The sequence below is a fragment of the Talpa europaea genome, assembly GCF_964194135.1.
Source record: "Talpa europaea genome assembly, chromosome: 5".
Classification (NCBI taxonomy): domain Eukaryota; kingdom Metazoa; phylum Chordata; class Mammalia; order Eulipotyphla; family Talpidae; genus Talpa; species Talpa europaea.
Window position 1 is genome coordinate 68,655,500 of NC_140071.1, and position 21,028 is coordinate 68,676,527.

Sequence of the window (21,028 nt, forward strand, 5' to 3'; positions counted from 1 at the left end):
TTTTTTGAATGCTGAGTAATATTCCATGGTGTATATGTACCACATCTTCTTGATCCAGTCATCTATTTTTGGGCATTTGGGCTGTTTCCAAAGCTTAGCTATTGTAAATAGTGCTGCTATAAACATAGGGGTGCAGGTTGAACTGGACCATTCTTACAGGTGTGAGATGATGTTTCCTTGTGACTTTGATTTGAATTTCTATGATGATAAATGATGATGAACATTTTTTCATACACCTGTCGGCCATCTGTATGTCTTTGTGGGTGAAGTATATATTTAATTTTTCTACCCATTTTTGAGTAGGTTATTTGTTTACTTTTTGCTGAGTTGAAGGATTCTAGCCCCTTGTCATCAATATGATGTGCAATATCTTCTCCCATTCAGGAGGGTGGCTTTTTGTTTTAATATCAGTTTGTTTTTTTTTCTGCTGTACAGAAGCTTGTAAGTTTGATGAAGTTTCACTTGTGATTGTTTTTGTTTCCTTTGCTGTTGGAGTTGACTCCAAAGACATCTCTGAAGCCAATGTCATGGAGTGTTTTGCCTGTTAACCTTTTTTTGTATTTATAGTTTTAGGCCTTTACTCCAAATCTTTTACTCATTTTGAGTTCATTTTTTATTCTTTTGTGGTTTTCCAGCACCATTTGTTGAAAAGACTTTCCAGTTTTCCAACAACATTGGTTGAAGAGACTTTCTTTTCTCCATTGTATATTTATGGCTCCTTTGCATAAATTAACTGTCCAAATAAGTGTAGGCTTATTTCCAGGCTCTCAATTCTATTATATTGTACTTTGTGTCAGTTTTTATCTCCACAATACTGTTTTGATTACTATAGCTTTGTAGTATAGTTTGAAGTCTAGGAGTGTTATATCTCCATTCCGATCTTTTTCCTCAGAATGGATTTGGTTATGTGAGGCCTTTTGTGTTTTCATATAAATTTCACTCTTTTTTGCTTGATGTCTTTAAAGACTGTCATTAAAACTTTAAAAAATATATTGAATCTATATATTGCTTTTGAATCTGTTGATTGCTTTGTGTGAGATGACCATTTTAACAATGATGTCTAGTTCATGAGCAAGGAATAGCTTCTTCCTTCTCTATCTACTTATTTTAACAACATGTTATAGTTTTCCTTGTACGGGTCTTTTACCATCCTTATTAAATTAAATTTCTAGGTAGGGCCTCCCCTGGTGGCGCAGGCAGTTGAACGCCGCGCTGTGAAGCTGTCCACAGCCTCTGCAATGCTGGTTCAATCCCGGCCGGCTGGCGAGGGTCCCACATGACATGTCAGACCTCTCCTGTCTCACCCGCTGTTCCCCTCAGCAGTGTATTTTGGTCCATCTGTCTATTCTGTTCCCTGATCTGTCTCTGGTGAATCCTCTCACCCTCCCATGCATCTGGCCTGTACCCTGGTTCTTGTATAAATAAATAAATTAAAAAAAAATAAAATTCTAGGTATTTAATTCTTTTTAATGTGATTATAATTGAGATTGTTTTCTTAATTTATTTCATTTCTAGTTCATTTTTGCATATAAGTATGTAACTTATGTAACTTATATGTAGCACTGTCCAGAGCATTCGCAGTGTTGCGCGACCTGTGCCATCAATTAAGTTTCGCTTTACCATTTCGCCTTCTGAGAAACCACAGGTTTTTCCTGTTAATCAAATGAGACTGTGAGGTATGATGGGAGGAGCTACCAGGATATAAGAAGAGAACCACCAGAAGGTCAGGGGGTTACTTCAAGAGGAGCAGAGAGAAGGCCAGGAAAGGTGGAAAGACAGGGAAAAGTAGAGAAGTTAAAGAAAAAATAAAGAAGCAACCGCTAGCGTCAAGTTGTCTCAAGCTCCTCATTTCAATCCTCAGCCCTTCTCTTTTCGTGCCTATGAATCCCGCGGGTCGGGACATAGCCCACTAATTTACTTGATTTATTTTTTAATAGTTTGTTGGTGGGATTGTTCAGGCTTTTTATGTATATAATCATGTTGCCTGCAAATCTTGGTAGTTTCATTTCTTTTCCAGTTTGAATTCCTTTGCTATCTTTTTCCTGCCTATTTTTCCCCAAATAGGACACCCAATACTATTTGAATAGTAGTGGTAAAAATTAACATCCTAGTCTTGTATCTGATCTTAGATGACAAACTTTCAGTTTCTCCCTATTTAATATGTGTTAGCTGTGGGTTTGCCATATATGGTCTTTATTATGTTGAGGTATATTCATTGTATTCACATTTTATTGAGTGTTTTTATTATTAAAGAATGTTGAATCTTGTCAAGTGCTTCTTCTGCATAGACTTTTCTTTTTTTTTGTTAATACTTTTTTTTTTAATTCACTGTACTTTAAAGCAGATCATGACTTGACTATTACATTTCCATTCACAAAACTTGTTTTGTTATAGGACAGGGAGAGGGGCAGCCCAAAACCCCGCAAAACTGCCTGTTCTAAATGGGTTCTGCCATCCGCCGCATCAACACAAAACATATGAGACTTTAATGGGAAGGAACTTTAATAAAACTAGGAAACAATACAAGTAAGGCAAAGAGTCTAGTTTCTAAATGAAGCACCCAAAGTTACCCATCCCCTCGTGGGTAAAAGTCCATCCATATGGGAATGGCGCAGAGCAAGACCCCAAAGCCTGCCACAAGTCTAAAGCATCTTCCAGTGGGGACCCACAGAAAAGGGTCAGAAGCAACCAGACAAGCCCGGAAGGAAAAGAGCAAAATCAACATCAAGATAAAAGCTGCCATTGTCACCTCCCCATGGGTCTCCCCCACATCTGTGTCACCCAGTCCACGACCAAAAGACAAGTGCAGTTTCTTCACATGTCTCTAGGCTCCACGCGTCTCCTCCAGGTCTCCTGGCTCCATCCTGCTTCCTTCCTTCCTCAGTCTCTTCTGCTGCTTCTCTTCTTCCCGCTCAGCTCCACCCTCCCTTGGGTGGGGCAGGGAACCTCCCCCTTTCCTGGGGACCACCCTGTTACAGTTTGAGTTACTTTTTGAACAACTTTACAACATACCTAATTAGAGATATAATTTTGTTACTCTAAACAATACTTTTCCTTGGAAAATAAGGCCTTTGAATAGTTACTTCCACCCAGTTGGTTCAGTTCAACATAGTCTTTTTAAACACTTTTTGTCATCTTAATTCTTGCTGTCAATTAAGACTATGCATGATTGGCCAGATTTAAGTAAGTCATTGTTAGTTTCATGAATGTAAAAGTATCCACTGTTTTCTAGTAACCTGGTAAATCAGTATGTCTAAGATTATTTCAGAAAGATGGGTAATTTCATAAGCATTTTTACAAAACTAGTAAATTTACTTGTTTGGGTACTTTTTTTTATAATAAATTTTATTTTTATATCCCCCATACATTTGCAACCCCCCCATTCTGACCCCAATCCCTCCCCTCCCGCCCCCCACTCCCCAAAAACTGTCTCTGGTTCATAGTTTTTTGTTGATTTTGATTTTCACTATCTTATAGTTATTCATTTTCCCTGGTCCCTTATTTAAGTTCTCTAGATTCCTGCTATGAGTGAGACCATCCGGTATTTTTCTTTTTCTTTCCGGCTTATTTCGCCAAAGGACACAGAAACATCAATTCCAAAGAACACCTGCACCCCTATGTTTATAGCAGCTCTATTTACAATAGCTAAGCTTTGGAAACAGCCCAAATGCCCAAAAATAGATGACTGGATCAAGAAGATGTGGTACATATACACCATGGAATATTACTCAGCATTCAAAAAAGATAAACACATGCAATTTGCAGCAACATGGATGGCGTTGGAAGGGATCATGCTCAGCGAAATAAGCCAGACTTTTCTTTTTTGTGTTGTATTTCTCTCTCTTATTTAACCTGGGTTTTTTCTGCATTGCTGTATCTGAAATCTCTATTTCAATCCTCCATTTGGGCTATTATGCTTCCATCACTGTCTTTAGAATTTTTTTATTGCATTGATTTATCTCTTCACTTCTTGAATCTCTTTCTTATTTAAAGCTTCAATTTCTACTTTCTTTCATTAATTTTATTTCTGAGCTCATTCATTTTTTTGAATTTTGTTACATATCTTTAATTAGTTTTTATCAGTTCTCTTGTATCACTGACTTGCCTTTCTGCATTTACTTCCATGTCTTTGATTTTCTTTTTTATAGCAAATTTGAACTCTCTTTGGTAGGAAAAATCTTCCATATCTTTGAGGTAGGGTTGTGAAGAATTGTTCACTGCTTGCGATCTCATAAGTAAAGTCTCAAGTGGATATGTACTATATTTCTCTCTCTGCCCATTTTGTTCCTTTAGATTTAAAATTAGGTAATTCCCACTTAATCACAGTGTATGATCCTTCCAGTATATTATTGGATTCAGTTTGCTAATACCTTGCCAAAGATTTTTGCTTTTCAGTTCATCAGGGATATTTTCTTTTCCTGTAGTCTTCTTATCTGAATTTGATGTCAGGGTAATACTGGTCTTACAAAATGTTTTTTAATTTTAATATTTCTTTCTTTTATTTTTTGGGAAGAATTTGAGAAGAATTGGCTTTAGAAATCACCAGTGACCCCATCTAGTTCTGAGTTTTCCTTTTTGGAAGAGATTGTTGATCATTGATCCAATCTTCACATTCATTTTAGTCTGTTTAATTTTCTATTTTTTGGAAATAGACTTGGATGCTTTCTTTTATTCTTTTTTTAAAGACTTATTTATTTATTTATACAAGCACTGGGTACACTCAGAAGCACGGGAGGGTGAGAGAATTCACCAGAGCGTGGAACAGAACAGGCAGACTGACGAAATACACTGCTGAGGGGAGCAGCGGGCACAGCAGGAGAGGTCTGCGTGCCATGTGGGACCCTCACCTGCGGCTGGGGATTGAATTGGAGCTGCAGAGGCTGTGGGCAGCTTTGCAGCCCAGCGCTCAACTGCTGTGCCACCAGGGGAGGCCCTGCTTTATTTTTCCTAACAGAATTTCATATGCAGCTGCATTGTCCAGTATAGATACCATTAGTCACATGGGGCAAGTGAATACCTCAAATATGCATAGTTTTAATTTAGATGTGTGGAAGTATAAAATAGACAGCACATTTCAAATCTTAGCACAAAAAATCACCTTATTTATAATTTTTACATTGATTACATGTTAAAAATGCAATTATTTAGGTATGTTGAATTAATCAAAATACATCAAAGTTAATTTTATTGTTTCTTTTTACTTTTTACAATTTGAATATGCTAAGATTTAAAATTATGTGTGACTTAAAGTATATTTCTATTTCGAAGCAATGAGTTAAAACTTTAGATAATTATTTTTTAGTTATGTGTCTTACTCATTTTCATAGTTAAATACCTAGCTTTGTGAAATAACAAGGATGACTGTAGTACTGTAAGTTTACTAATTTTCTACCTATTCTAGGTCTCCTTCCAAGTATCCTTGAGTTTTTAACTTTTTCTCCCTATTCCATCAGTTACATTCTGCCATTGATTTTTTTTTGTTAAAATTTTTTTCTGTCTCAATGAATGAAAAGATAAATTAAGAAAATAATTACATTCACAATTGCATCAAAAGAATCAAATACCTAGGAACTAAGCTACCTAAGGAGGTGAAGGACTTAAACAATGAAAACCACATGATGTTATTTAAGGATATAAATCATGACATAAGGTGAAGGAAAGACTTTCCATGTTCATGGATGGGAAGAATAAATATATTTAAAACGACTATTTACCAGAAGAAATATATAAATCGAATGCAACCTCCATTAAAACTACCAATAATTCTTCAAAGAAACTGAATAAAAATATTAAAAGTTACATGGAACCATAGAAAGCCTCAAATAGCTAAGACTATTCTGAGCAAAGAGGAGAGGAAAGAAAGCATCACATTACCTGTCTTTAAGTTATACTATAAAACAACAATAATTAAAATAATGTGGGGTTAGAATAAAAATACATACATAGATCAATGGAACACAATAAAAAGTCCAGAATAAATCCACATATATATCAATACTTAATACATGATAAAGGAGCCACAATGATACAACGGGGAAAGGAGAGACTCTATCAAATGATGCTGAAAAAACTGGACAACCACGTGTAAAAGAATGAAGTTGGATTGATCTGTAACTACAGGCATAAAAATAAATTAAAGGGCCCTCCCTGGTGGCGCAGGTGGTTGAGCGCTGCACTGTGGAATTGTCCACAGTCTCGGCAGCGCGGGTTCGATTCCCCGCCTGCCAGCGAGAATCCCACATGGTGAGGCAGACCTCTCCTGTCTCGCCCGCTTCTCCCCTCAGCAGTGTATTTCGTCAGTCTGCCTGTTCTGTCTCCCACTCTGTCTCTGGTGAATCCTCTCACCCTCCCGCGTATCTGGCCTGTGCCCTGGTTCTTATATAAATAAATAAATCTTTAAAAAAATCAAAATAAAATAAAGACTTAGTTATAAGACCTGCAACAATAAAATACATAAAAAAATGATGATATATTTGATGACATCAGTGGTAAAGATGCTTTTGGAAACTTGACCCTTAGAGGAAGACAAATAAAAGCCAAAATAAACACTAAGATTACATCATATGAAAAGGCATTTACACAGTGACAGAAGAAGGAAAAAAATTTGACTCTATGATGTCACCTCCTACTCCATGCCCATATCAGACTTTGTTCATGAATCAGAACATAGTTATTACAAATCATCCTGCAATGATACAGAGAGATGAAGTTTATTTACCATACTGATACAATGATTACTCCAGAAGGGCCTAAATCCTTGATTTTCTATGCTTCGATGTTATTTAAAATTCTAAATATCTCAATATCTTTTTTTTAATTTCTCTCTCTCTCTTTTTTTTTTTAAAGATTTGTATTTATTTTTATACAAGAACCGGGTACAGGGTAGATGCGCGGGAGGGTGAGAGGATTCACCAGAGACAGAGCGGGGAATAGAACAGGCAGAAGGACGAAATACACTGCTGAGGGAAGCAGCAGGCGAGACAGGAGAGGTCTGCTCACCATGTGGGATTCTCGCTGACTGGCTAGGATCGAACTCGCGCTGAAGAGGCTGCGGACAGCTTCACAGTGCAGTGCTCAACTGCCTGCGCCACCACGGAGGCCCCTAAATATCTCAAGATCTTAGGAGAATTTTCCAAATTACCAATTATAGGCTAAGCTCAATGGTACAAATAAATTGAGTCATTATTTCCACTTTTCCCAGTTTGTGAATAGTTCAGATGATAATGTGATCATCTAAGCTAGAACAAATATCAATAATGTTTTACTGAAAATATTTTATAATTTGATAATTTAAAGCCATGGGTTTAATGAAAGGCCATTCCTTTGTAAGAAACAAATAGATGGCTGACATTGGGCAATTTTCCTAACTTCTTTAAAATCCATTTCTACAGAATGGTACTAGCTTAGATGATCTTCAGTTGTACAACTCAAAATCTATTCTTTAGTTGGTACTAATTATTTAGCATTGATATAGCACTTCAAAAAAATCATTCACTGATGTCCTTCCATTGTATTTGTAATTTAGGTTTCAGTTTTTAAATTTTATTTAATATTTCCATGCAATTTAAGGAAAAAGAGGAACCAGTATGCTGTTTTGGACATACTCTTTTACATAAAAAGAGTGTTCAAGCCTAGAGGACATTCTGTGGATCATATTGCTGAAAATGTGCATTGCCTAGCACAGAGCACCAAAAATAGCAGGGTTTCATTTAATTTTGAATGAATCTCATATTTGTAAGAGAAATAAACAATACAGTTAGACTGAAAGTGATGGATTCTGTTTCCTTACGAAGGGGAACATATCAGTTTAAGATGTAAGTAACTAACACTGATTCATTGAAGAGGAAAGGTAAATTATTGCAAAGACTTTTGGTAGTTCTCAGAAATGTAGAGAAGACTCAAAAAGCAAGCTTTGGAAGCTGGCAGGAATAGAGCCTAGGCATGTAGTATCATAGCCTGAGTGAGGTATGCCACATAAAAAGGTTGGTGAGGACACTGCCACCCGTAGAACACTGAAAAATACAGCCTACACCAACTTAGAATGGTGTTCCTGGCAACTCTGCCACTCAAAATTGGCTGCTATTGTGGCGAGATTTGTTCTTCCCTGACCATGCTTCTTTAAATCATTAGCTTCTGAGTCAAAGTCTTTGGATGGGTATCTAAATACTAGAGTCTCAATCACATGCCAGTAGTGGGTAAGAAAGCAGATTTCGAGCATTTGCTGCTACTGTAATGGAAACTCTGCCTCTCCTTAAGATTTATATGATAGGGAATTCCTCAAACAGGAAAGAGGTTCAGATTCTAGGCAGTCAAATGACAAATGTCTACTTCAGAGCATGTAGTTAATATTCAGAACCAAGATTCAGCATAACTTTTAGAAATGTAAATGTTTAGATACCTTTAGAAAATATATTCTTCTAATTGCAATAAGTACAGAATGCATACATTTTGTAAGGTTTATAGCAACATATCAGGTGATTGTGTGAAAGGATAAAAAATCTGAAGATTTATAATAAAGAGTTGATATCAATTGATCCAGTTTCTTACTCAATGCAGGAATTCTTCCCCAAGGTCCATTTCAACATTCACAGTATTGTGGAGCTCAATGAAATGGATATTCATTCTTACTCTGAAATGTTAGAAGTGGAGTATTAGAAATTTCCTCCTCACAGAAGGTGCAATCTTCCTTCTTACAACATTTACGCGTGAATCCTAGACCTGATGACTAGTTATTCAAAATAGAACACTGTTGTTAAAAGTTTCATTTAGATACTGCATTTGGACCAATATTTGATGCCTATTTTTGTTTCTTATTAACTGGGTATAGTGCCAGGAAAGCACAGAGCTGGTTCTCTATGATCTGAGCAGACGGGTAAAGGAGAGTCCTGGAGCCCTCGGTGGCTTTCTCAGGCTTTTATTGAGCTTTTACATGTAGAACAGCAACCAGGTACACGGCAGGCAAGGGTTCCTGGGGGCCAGGAGGCCCGGAGCCCTCTCAGTCCCTGAGGAATCTTCACTCTTTGCTGGGCTCTCTGGTGTTGTCTCTCCTTTTCTCTCTCCTGTTCTCTTTCCTCTCCTTCTCTTGGAAAATACATAAATACTGCAGCCATGGCCCACAGAAATAAACAATACAACAAAATATAACAATATAACAAAATTTAGATGCCCGCCATCAGGCATGCAATCCTAACGGTGGGAGGGCAGAAAAGCCTGAAAATCATTCCCCCTACACTAGGTAACCTCTTTAATTTTTTTTTCTACAGCTGATAAATGAAGATTATAACAACATCTGCTGTGAAGTGTTACTGTGAAGTATAAGGAGATAGTTTAATGCTTAGATAATCAGCCATCATATAGTGCACTTTCAATAAATGTCAATGATGATAATGATGATGGTGATAGCATTTCCTAAATTTAAAGAGAGATGACATAGAAAGACAATATGATAATGGAGAAAGAACACTGAACTTTTGTGAGATTTTAGTGGTAATCCTGATCTACCACTGACTAATTCCATAAACTAGAAGAATTTACCATATTATTATCTTTGCAAAATGAAATAGTTGAATAAAATTGTCCTAATAGGATCTACTTCAGCTCTAAATTTCTGAGACTTTATGTATACCAATGGTATCTATTTTTCACAGTTAACATTATCTGTTCTTCCAACTATCCCTTACATAACTTGGTCAACAGATTCTTCATTGTCTCTGTCATCTTTTTTAAGCAATGCTTGTCGGTACACAGGTTACTATCAATATTTTATTAGTAGGTTTATTTCTTGGTATAACTGAAATTCTTAACCATATTTTGAAAATTGAAAATAGAACATAAATCTCTCTATAAAAAATACAATATAGAGCATTTAAGTACATGGCTTACATTAACTCTATAGGAAAGGAAAATGTTCTAATCTTATGCAAACAAAATTTGATTATCTGTGTTGCCATGTTTTAGATACAGATCTCATAGTCCCAGAAATGTATTCACATATAACAGAAATATGTAAATACATTTATATTACAAATGGCCTATATGTTTGTTCCTACTCATCTACAAAATCTGTGAGGGCAACATGTATTTTTTTCCAGCATGTATCTTAGTGTTTATCAGAATATACACAAGTTGAAAATTTGAAATATTTGCACAACCCTGATTCTACCTCGAAGCAGAGTCTTGCATTACCTATTTTTAGAATTTTGAATACCACTTCAAAAAATATGGCACTGTATATTTTGCTGAATTAATTTAATTCAGTCTTTTTGTCCCTTACCAAACCTTTGAAAGATCATTGTTCTCTGGGCTTTCTATTGCCAAAAGTTTGAAAATGTTGTCTAGAGTTGGGAATGAGTAGTCAGAAATTGCTTTTGTAGAATAACCCCTAATTTTGTTTTGGAGAGCAACTAAGTCTACATGAGGACACTGAAAAAGAGTGATATTTTGGACTGCACAGCCATCATTATGCAGATAATATTCAGCTTTATTCAGCCATACATCTCCCTTTCCTCTAGCCCAGATGGTGAAATGACTCATATATTCCACCGGCCAGCAAAACAAGGGAGACAGAAGAGGAGCTGTTATAATCCAGATAAAAATGGCTGATGTTTCAAAGGCAAGAGAAAAATATTTCTAGGCAATGATGATGGCACATTGATAGTACTTGTTAATACTTTACATTCCTTTTCAGTTTCACAGCTTGAGTTTCACATTGCTTCCAGTATTCCTGAGTAATTGTTCTGACCAGGAATCCTTTTTATCTTCACCATGTATGTAAGTTGTATACAATTTTAATCTATAAATAACTTGTTTTAATAATTTCTCTTTATGAAGCCTAAGTATAAATCTTCAAATGTGTGACTCTTTAAATACTTCCTTGAAATTCACCTCTCAATTTTGTGTGAAGGATGTTCTAGTTAAGAATATAGCTTGGATGAATGTATAATTCCTTTACTGAATGACTGGGAAAAATGACTACCAAATAGGAAGAACAATGAGATAATTATGGGGGTTGATAGACAAAAATGAAGAGTAGAATAAAGAAGGTTTTGTGTGTGCTTGCTTCTGTGGTTGTCATTATACGAAGTTAAGCTGAGCCTGTGTGTAGAGGCTTTTAGATATGTCATCACAGAACATTTAGAATCTTGTCTCACTCCCCAAAGATATGAAGAAATTATTGATTTCTAGGAAATTAGACTATTTTTTCACTAATTATATGTTCAATTTCCTATGCAGGAGAGAGTATTAGTAGCATATTGTATCTCTCAATCTAATTTTCTATTTCATTTGCTCTCAAAGTCATTATCCTAAGACTCCTTAATTATAGTTCCAATCATATTCTCTTATCCAAAAACATCTGATAGCTACATATTCCCTATTCCCTGTGACACTGGATAAACTATTTCACCTGGACATTCTCGGACATTCTCTATCCAGAACCCACTTTCCTTTTTTTATCCTGTGAGTGCTATCTGCTAGCTAAACTAAATTTAGTCTTAAAATATATTATTTATTATGATTCTACTACAACCTAGTTGAAACTACTATTATCTAAAAATGTTTCTCTGCTACAGTTGGATATCTCTTATTTTGCCTGCCTAACATGTAGTTCTCATCTTTCTGGTAATACTATTTATTACATTGAGAAATGACCGCCTCTTTTTGGTTACAATCTTTAGGGATCCTTTAATCAAGGTGCTCATTCCAGCTCTGGATAGGAGTGGATACATTTTTCAATATAAGCTAGTCATATTGTATCTCTCTCTGGAATCTGAGTGTTGTGGTAGCATAAGAACAAAACATAGTTGGAGTTGACTGATCAAGATACCAGTGTCCATAAAAAAGATTTATAATTATTCCTATTTTATAGATCTCCAGAGTTATTCTATTGCAAACCCTTTCCAATACAAAATTATTCAGTTTTTTTTGTAATTCTATGAACTAAATTTTATCTATGTTATACATTTCCTATCTGCTTAAATTAATGATACTTTCTATTGCTTGTCAATAAATAATATTGCTGGACTCTGGTAGGCAGAATAATGACTTCCCCAAATTGGCCACATTGTAATCCCCAGAACCTGTGAATATTTTATGATACAACACAAGGGAGAATTAAGGTTGCAGGTGAAATTAACATTGTTAATTAGATGACATAAAGATTAAGATATTATCTAATGTGGATCCAATGTAATAATATAGTTCTCAAATCGGAAGAGACAAAGTAATTAGAAAGGTAAGTCATTTTGAGAACAACATTACTTGTCATTGCTGGCTTTATTTATTTATTTTATTAATTAATTTATTTATTTATACAAGAACTGGGATACAGGCCAGATGTGCGGGAGGGTGAGAGGATTCACCAGAGACAGAGCAGGGAACAGAACAGGCAGACTGATGAAATACACTGCTGAGGGGAGCAGCGGGCGCTGCAGGAGAGGTCTGCCGCACCATGTGGGACGCTCGCCAGCTGGCTGGGATAGAACCAGTGCTTCAGAGGCTGTGGGCAGCTTCACAGCGCAGTGCTCAACTGCCTGCGCCACCAGAGGAGGCCCCATTGCTGGTTTTAAAGACAAAGAAAGGGAGACCTTGGACCCATGCTGGGGAGATGCCAGCTTAGCCACAGTCCTCATGACTTTCAGCAAAACCCCACAGCACCCACTCATGCAGGTGAGTGGCTCTGCATTGCAGGAGGTTCCAAAGTGGACCCAGCTCTCGTGATATTCAGCAAAACTTATCAGCCACCCACCCAGACTGGTGAGATTCCTGACCAGTAAAGGGAAGAAGAAGCCACAGGCAGAGAAAACCCCATAAACAGCAGCTGGGCCCCAAAGCAAATAATAAGGAAAACAAAACTGAAAAATTGTCCACATGAATCCTTAGGGGAATAACATGAGAACAAAACTCTAGAATCCAACTTTAAAGACATGGAAGATATAGTCTTTCTATTGGATACAGAGCAGGTAGGGGAGGAGGGAGTAGGATCAAAACACGGGGGGTGGGAATTGTATGGGGACTATAACCAAGATGAAAATGCATACATTGTGCAAAAATGAAAAATTATGTAAAAATATATAAATTAAAAAATAATATCAAAGACAAATATTGGATGAGGAAAATAAAGTTAGCAATAAAGTTTAAAAAATTTCCATGATAAAGAATTCACAGAAATGGAAGAATGCCAAGAAAATTCGGAATGAATGCCCTTAGAAATAAAGTCAATGAACTGAAGATAGAAAATGAAGCTTGTTTTATGATAACAATGGAATTTCAGAATAGAAAAAAAAAATACGTGAGATGAAAACTTCAGGAGAAAGGTGCAAGAGTAGAATAGAACAATGGAAGAATGAGTCACTGTACTTGAAGATGTGAATGTACAAAGAACAAGCATGAAAAAAGAAAGGTAAAAATGAAGCATAAAAAGTGAAGAAACACTTCTAGAATTATCTGACTCCATGAGGAAAGACAACATAACAATGATGGGAATACCAGAGGGGGCAGATAAAGAGGAAAAAAATGTATTTAATTATAGAGGAAAACATCCTGAACCCAGAGGAGGGAATAAATTTACAAATCCAGGAAGTTAAAAGAACTCTGAGGTACCTAAACAAAATGAGAACTACACCAAGCCATATAATAAAATTTCCCAGAGTTCAAGATGAGAAAGGAATGTTGAAGCTGGCAAGGGGCAAGGGGCAGATAACATATAAAGATACCTTGATCATGCTAACATCACACTTCTCTAAAGAACACTATGGACAAGGAAATAGTGGAACAACACATTTTAAATACTTAAAGATGAAAACTGCCAACCAAGAATACTTTATCCTACAAGACTCTCCTTCAGATGCAAGGGAGGAGTAAAGCCCTTTTCAGATATACAGAAAATCAAGAAGTTTGCAAACACTTAACCAGCCCTCCAAGAAATACTGAAAGGAGCTTATATATCTAAACTGAAGAGAGGAACATACACAAATAACTGAGTAAAGAAATAGACTGACCCACAGAAATTAAGACTATAATGGCAGCAACAGACTATGACATATCAACAATTACTCTAAACGTAAATGGACTGAATTCACCAGTTAAATGACACAATAACCAGTTGAGTCAGTTGACACACCTAAACTCCAACAACAAACATAAGATCAATGTAAAGAACTAGAAAACAACCATGCAAGTTAGTGAGACCAAAAAGAAGGCAGGGATAGCTATACTTATATTAGACAAAATAGATTTCCATGTAACAATGGTAAGAAGAGTCAGAGAGAGACACTATATAATACTATATAGTACGCTATATAATGATTAATGGAAAGATACACTAGGAAAACAACACTCATTAACATATACTCATAAAATGAAGGAGCACCAAAATAATTAGGCAACTATGATCAATCATGGAAATGGACATTAGAAAATTTACAATTGTAGTAGGAAACTTCAACACCCCACTCTCACTAATGGATTGAAATAAACAGTGGCACAATAGCCTTAAACAAATACTTTGATTGCATGGACCTAATAGACATTTTTAAAATGTCTATAAAAAAAATACATTTTTCTTAAGTGCACTCAGGACCTTCTCCAGATAGACCACATTCTTGGTCACAAACAAATATCAACAAATTCACAAAGATTGAAATCATACAAAGATTGAAATCATCTTCTTGGACCATAAATGTATCAAACTAGAAATCTATTATCAAAAGAAAGCAGAGAAATCTTGTGATACATAGAGATTGAACAATACACTACTGTAAGACTATTGGGTTAATGAGGAAATCAAAGAAAAAAATTTAAAAAATTTTGAAACACATGATGACAAAGACACAAACTTCCCAAAACTTATGGGACATATGAAAATTGTACTAAACTGGGGACAAACAGAACATTTATTAGCATAATAAAAGCCATTTACAATAAACCCAGAGTTAATATCGTTAAGCTAATATCATTAAGCTTTTCCATTAAGATCTTATACAATGATGTCCACTGTCACCACTACTATTCAACATAGTATTGGAGAGCCTAGCGAGAGGAATTAGACAAGAGAAAGCGATAAAACAAATACAGTAAAAGTATCATTATTTACAGTTGACATAATAATATACATAGAGCACCCACAAGACTCCATAGAAAATAGGAATCAAAACAGTCGGTTTAGCAAAGTGGTAGGGTGTAAAATCAATACACAACATATTATACACTATCTCATCATCCCAAAACAGTTGATTTTCTAAATACAAACAGTGAGCTGGAAGAGGAAAAAATTAAGAAAATGATCAGATTTACAATTTCACCCCCCAAAATTAAATATCTGGGAGTACACCTAACAAACGAGATGAATTGAAATAAACAGTGGCACAGTAAACCTAACAAATTGTCCCGACCCACGGGATTCGGAGGCACGAAAAGAGAAGGGCTGAGGATTGAAATGAGGGGCTTGACAAATTGACGCTAGCGTTTGCTTCTTTATTTTTCCTTTTTCCTTTTCCTACTTTTACATGTTTTTTCCTTTCCCTGTCCTACTACCTTCCCTGGCCTTCTCTATGCTCCTCTCTCAGTACGTTTCTCAGTATCCTCTCTCAAAGTCTCTACACAGTATCCTTTCCACAGTCTCCTTCTCGAGGTCTCCTGGCCTCATCCTCTACGCAGTCTCTCTCCTTCTCCTCTACGCAGTCTCTCCAGTCTCTCCAGTGGTTCCCTTCTTATCCCCCCTCGCTCCTCCCCTCGTACCTCTCCATCCCACGTGATTTTCCAGAAACGCAGTGGTTTCTCCGAAGGCGAAACAGGAATCGAAACCTAACTTGCGAGCATGTGCAACACGGCACGTGCTCCATGTGGCTCCGGACAACAAATGAGGTAAAAGATGTATATAAAGAAAACTATAAGACATTATTATTTTTAAAAAAGATTTATTTATTTATGCATATAAGAACTGAGTACAGGCCAGAGGTGCCAGGCTGAGAGGATTTACCAGAGACAGAGTAGGGGCCAGAATAGTCAGATCTACTGAAATACACTGCTGAGGGGAGCAGCAGTCGAGTCAGGAGAGGTCTGCTGCACAATGTAGATCAGCTCCCCCGCTGGGGACTAACTCAGGCCTTAGAGGTGACAGCAGTAAGATTTAATCCCTAGGCCACCAGCGAGACCCATGAGACATTATTGAAAGAAATAGAAGACACAGAGGAATGGAGAAATATTCCTTGCTTATGGATTAGAAGAATCAACATTGTGAAAATGGCCATACTACCCAAAGCAATATACAGATTCAATGCAATTCCAAAAAAAAAAAAAAAAAAATCAATGGTGTTTTTCCAAGAACTGGAACAAACATTAATGAAATTCATATTGAATCACAAAAGATTATGAATAGACAATGCAATCCTGACAAAAAAGGGGAAGAATGATGGTACTAAACTTCCAGACTCAAGATATATTATTAAGCCATAATATTTTAAACAGCTTGGTTCTGGAACAAAGGTAGACAAACAGACCAAGGGAATACAATTGAGAGCCCAGAAATAAACCCACACCTATATGGACTGTTAATCTACAACAAATAGGCAAGAACACACTGGAACAAGGATATCCTCTTCAATAGCTGGTGTTGGAAAACTGGGCAGCTGCATGCAAAATAATGGAACCAGACCACTACTTCACACCAACTAAAAAATCAGTTCAAAATGGATCAAAAACTTGGATATAAGACCTAAAACCATAAAATGCACAGAGAAAATATATAGAGGGTAAACATTTCACTACATAAGCTTCAGTGACATCCTAGGGATTTGCTCCTGACTGCATGGAAAATAGAGAACATACACAACTGGGACTACATCAAACTAAAGCACTTCTGCACAATGAAAGCAACTGTGACTAAAATGTAGATAGGTGTGGGTGGGGGAAAAAGATAAATAAAATGAAAAGACACCCTACTGAATGGGAGTAAATATTGGCACACCAGGGACTGATATAGGGACTGATATAGGGACTGATATAGACGACAAGGGACTGATATAGAAGATCCACAAAGAGCTCATACAACTGAACAAAAAGAAAATGAACAAACCATTCAAGAAAGGGAAAGAATAACTAAATAAGCATTTCTCAGAAAAAAAAAGGACATACAGATGGCCATTAGACACATGAAAAAACGTTCATCATTACTTATCTTCAGGGAAATGCAAATCAAGATCATAATGAGATACATCTGTGAGAATGACCCACATCAAAAAGAGAAGACGCAAAAAGTATTGGTGAAGATAAAGGGAAAAGGGAATCCTCCTGCATTGCTGGTGGAATGCAGATTGATCCAACCTTTGTGGAAAGCAGTTTGGAAGTGTCTCAAAAAACTGAAAATGGATCTGCCATATGACCCAGTAATTCCACCCCTGGCATATACCTCCCAAATTCAAAAATACTAATTTGTAAGGCATCTTGAATTCCAATGTTTACATAGTAAACAGTATTTAATAGTTAATAGTAGTACTATTTATAATAGCCAAGTTATGGTAACAACTTAGGTACCCCCACTGGAACAATACTCAGAGATCAAAAAAGATAAACTCATGCCATTTGTGCAACATGGATAGAACTGGAAGGGATTATATTAAGTGAAATAAATCAGAAGGAGAAAGATAAATTCCAAATGGTATCACTGGTATGTGGAATCCAAAGAAGGGCCTTTCAAAAACAAGTTCAAAAACTAACCCTTGTTAGCTGACTATTGACCTGAAGGATCCAGAGGTGGGAAGGGGTGGGAGAGAGGCAGGAACAAAGAGGAAAGGAAACCCAATGGACTATGCTGTGGACTACGCGTAATTGGGTAGTGGGTGCACTACCATGGTGTTACCTGATGGGGGCAGTAGTGGGAGAAAAGCCTAATGTTACCTCAGTCAAAATAAATAAATACATTTATTAAAAATAAATGAATAAATGAAATGGAAAAGGATCATGATCCAATGAATAAGTGCAACCTCTAGATATCAGAAAATTGGGAAAAAATGGGTTTTCCTTTAGAAACTCCATAAAGGAAATAAAATCCCATCCTCTTCATTTCAGTCCAGTGAAACCTATTTTAAATTATTGCCCTCAATACTTACATAATAAATATGTATTGTTTTAAGCTGTTAGTTTTGTGGGAACTTGTTACAGCAACTGAAAATAATACAGACTCATAAACTATGACTTTGTAATGCTATATATTCTTCAAAAAAATTCCACTTTCTGCCTAAAACTTCTATTTTATTATTTTTTAACAATTTATTTTTTATTTATACAATAGCTGGGGTACAGGCCAGAGGCGCAGGAGGGTGAGAAGATTCACCAGAGACAGAGCAGGGAACAGAACAGGCAGATGACTGAAATACACTGCTGAGGGGAGCAGTGGGCAAGACAGGAGAGGTCTGCTGCACCATGTGGAATTCTCGCTGGCCAGCCGGGAATCGAACCCGCACTGCAGAGGCTGTGGACAGCTTCACAGCGCTGTGCTCAACTCCCTGTGCCACTGGGGAGGCCGTAAAACTTCCATTTTAAATTTCAATTTATTTATTTATTTTTTTTAAATAGAGGCATGTTTTATTTATTTATTTGTTTGTTTGTTTTTTGTTTATACATGCACTGGGTACAGTCAGAAGCGCGGGAGGGTGAGAGAATTCACCAGAGCCAGAGCAGGCAGAAGGACCGAAGTACACTGCTGAGGGGAGCAGCGGGCGGCAGGAGAGGTCTGCGCGCCATGTGGGACCCTCCTCCAGTGGTTGGGAAGCAGCCGGGTTCGAACTGGCTCCACAGAGGCCGCGGGCAGCTTCGCAACCCAGCGCTCAACCACTGCGCCACCGGGGAGGCCCTTAAATTTTAATTTAGATGTGAAATATTTAAAACATTTATTATAAATTTAGAGAAGTTTTTCATGAATATACATGTTTACCATCAAGTTTTGCCAAATTGTAAAATTTGTATTTGCTTGAGTATTTCAAAAATTAAAGAAATATAGCATGTATAAAGTCCTTTGAGTACAGTTTTCTTAATCTCACTTTTCTCCCAACTTCCTTAAGTGTATCTCCTAATGTTAATATGTCATTCCTTTGTATATCCTTCATAATTTCAGCTATTTACATGTAAACAACATATTTTTATACTTATATCTACCTAAGTTCAGCAATTCTCTTGTAATGATTTTTTTTACTTTTATCCATGATGTAACATATAAATCAAATTCATTTTTTCTAATTAGCATAAAAACCAAAGAACAGTAACCCACCCAATAATCTCTTACATGTAGATAAAAGTATATATATTTTTCTCACACAACAGTCTAGAGGTGGGCGGTATAAGGCTATTCTGCTGTCCTCAACATGTGGTTCCCATGTGTGGAGGAAGATGGTTTTGCTCTAGTTCTTCCCATTTTTCAGTGAAATAAATAGGAAAGGGATAAGTTTGAAGTATTTCCATTTTTTTTAGTTTAACTCAAAGGTGACAATAATCACTTCAACTCATATTCCACTGCCAGATGATCACATGTTCATACTTGACTGCAGACTCTAGAGAATGTGACTTCTAGCTAGATAGTCAAATGCCCAGTTATAATTTGTAAGTCCTGTTTTTAAAGAAAGGAGTAGGAATTTCAAACTCTTTTTATAGCGCAATAGACCAAGTAGAAATAAAAAATCAGCAAGAATGGAGAAAACCTGAATTTTATCAATCAAATAAATCTGACATTTATAAAGCACTCCTGTCAACAACAGCAGAAAACACATTCTTTTGAAATGCACATTTACCAAGACAGATCATATACTGGGTCATAAACCAAACTTAACTACTCTAAGAGAATTGAAGTCATGAAAAATATATTCTCTGACAATAATGGAATTAAACTAAAAGTTAATAAAAGAAAAAATGAGAGAAATGTTTGAACACTGGGAATTTAAAATACACTTCTAATCCACCAGTCAAAATAATTCTCAAGGGCAATGAAAAATGTTGAATTAAAAAAGACAAAATGCAACTTGGCAAAATCTGAAAGATACCGCTAAAGCATTACTTATAGGGGACTTATAGTATTAAAATAGTATTAAAATCTTATGTACAAAAAGAAGTTTCAAATAAATAAATTTCCAGCTCAATCAATTAAAAAAGATGGGGCCTCTCTGATGGTGTAGGGAGTGGTTGTGTGTCAGGGCTATCACACTATTGCCCATGCTGTGACCTGAGTTCAATCCTGGCCAGGGAACTAATCCACATGGTGCAGCAGACCTTCCTGTCTTGCCCACTGCTCCCCTCAGCAGTGTATTTCACTAAATCTTCTGTTATGCTCCCTACTCTGTACCTCTGGCCTGGATCCCAGTTCTTGTATGCATAAATAAATGAAAATAAATCTTTAAAAGAAGAAATTAAAAAATAACAAAATAACTGAAAGCAAGCACAGGAATTAAATAATAAAGTCTAAAATTTAATAAGATTCAAAGCATAAAAAAAGAAAAATCAATTAAAATAAAAGCAGTTTCTTTGAAAAGATTTATAAAATTGATAAATACCAAGCAAGAATGACAGAGAAAAATAGAAGACACCAAATGTCAATACCAGAGAGAGGATATTTATAGACCCTGAAAAAAAAAATGAAAAGGTGATGAAGGATGACTTTAAAAAACCCTTTACATATTTGAATTCAATAATTTGAATAAAATGGAAAATTTAAATCAGAATATGAAATACAAACATTTTATGACTACTTAAAGAAATTTTACAAGTAGTTTAAATTCTTGCATAGAGAAGATACCTCCATGCCCGGATAATTTCACCGGCCAAAGCTGGAGCAATTTGAGCAAAAAATAAAGTTGTATTGGATTATAGCCCAGAATAAAACATAAATATCCACAAGTCCAGACTGATATAAATAAGTAATGGGTTAGATAAAATTATAAATGGGAAAGAGAAGATAAATCTACCATGTAGAAGAATTCCAAATAATTTATGTAGATTCTCCCCAGGCCTTAGTAGCAGGCAGGCTAGCACAGGCTACTGCCTTCTA

At 36.2% G+C, this 21,028-nt stretch overlaps 1 pseudogene across 1 annotated transcript in view; it reads left to right on the plus strand.

Moving 5' to 3' along the window:
• The first annotated feature begins 15,814 nt into the window (after positions 1-15,814).
• LOC311170546 (mortality factor 4-like protein 1) overlaps positions 15,815-21,028 on the plus strand; it is a 126,805-nt pseudogene continuing 121,591 nt past the window's right edge. Inside the window, exons 1-2 of the transcript in view lie at positions 15,815-15,861; positions 17,180-17,381. The product of the transcript in view is annotated as a mortality factor 4-like protein 1 (transcript). The remainder of the gene's footprint in view (positions 15,862-17,179; positions 17,382-21,028) is intronic.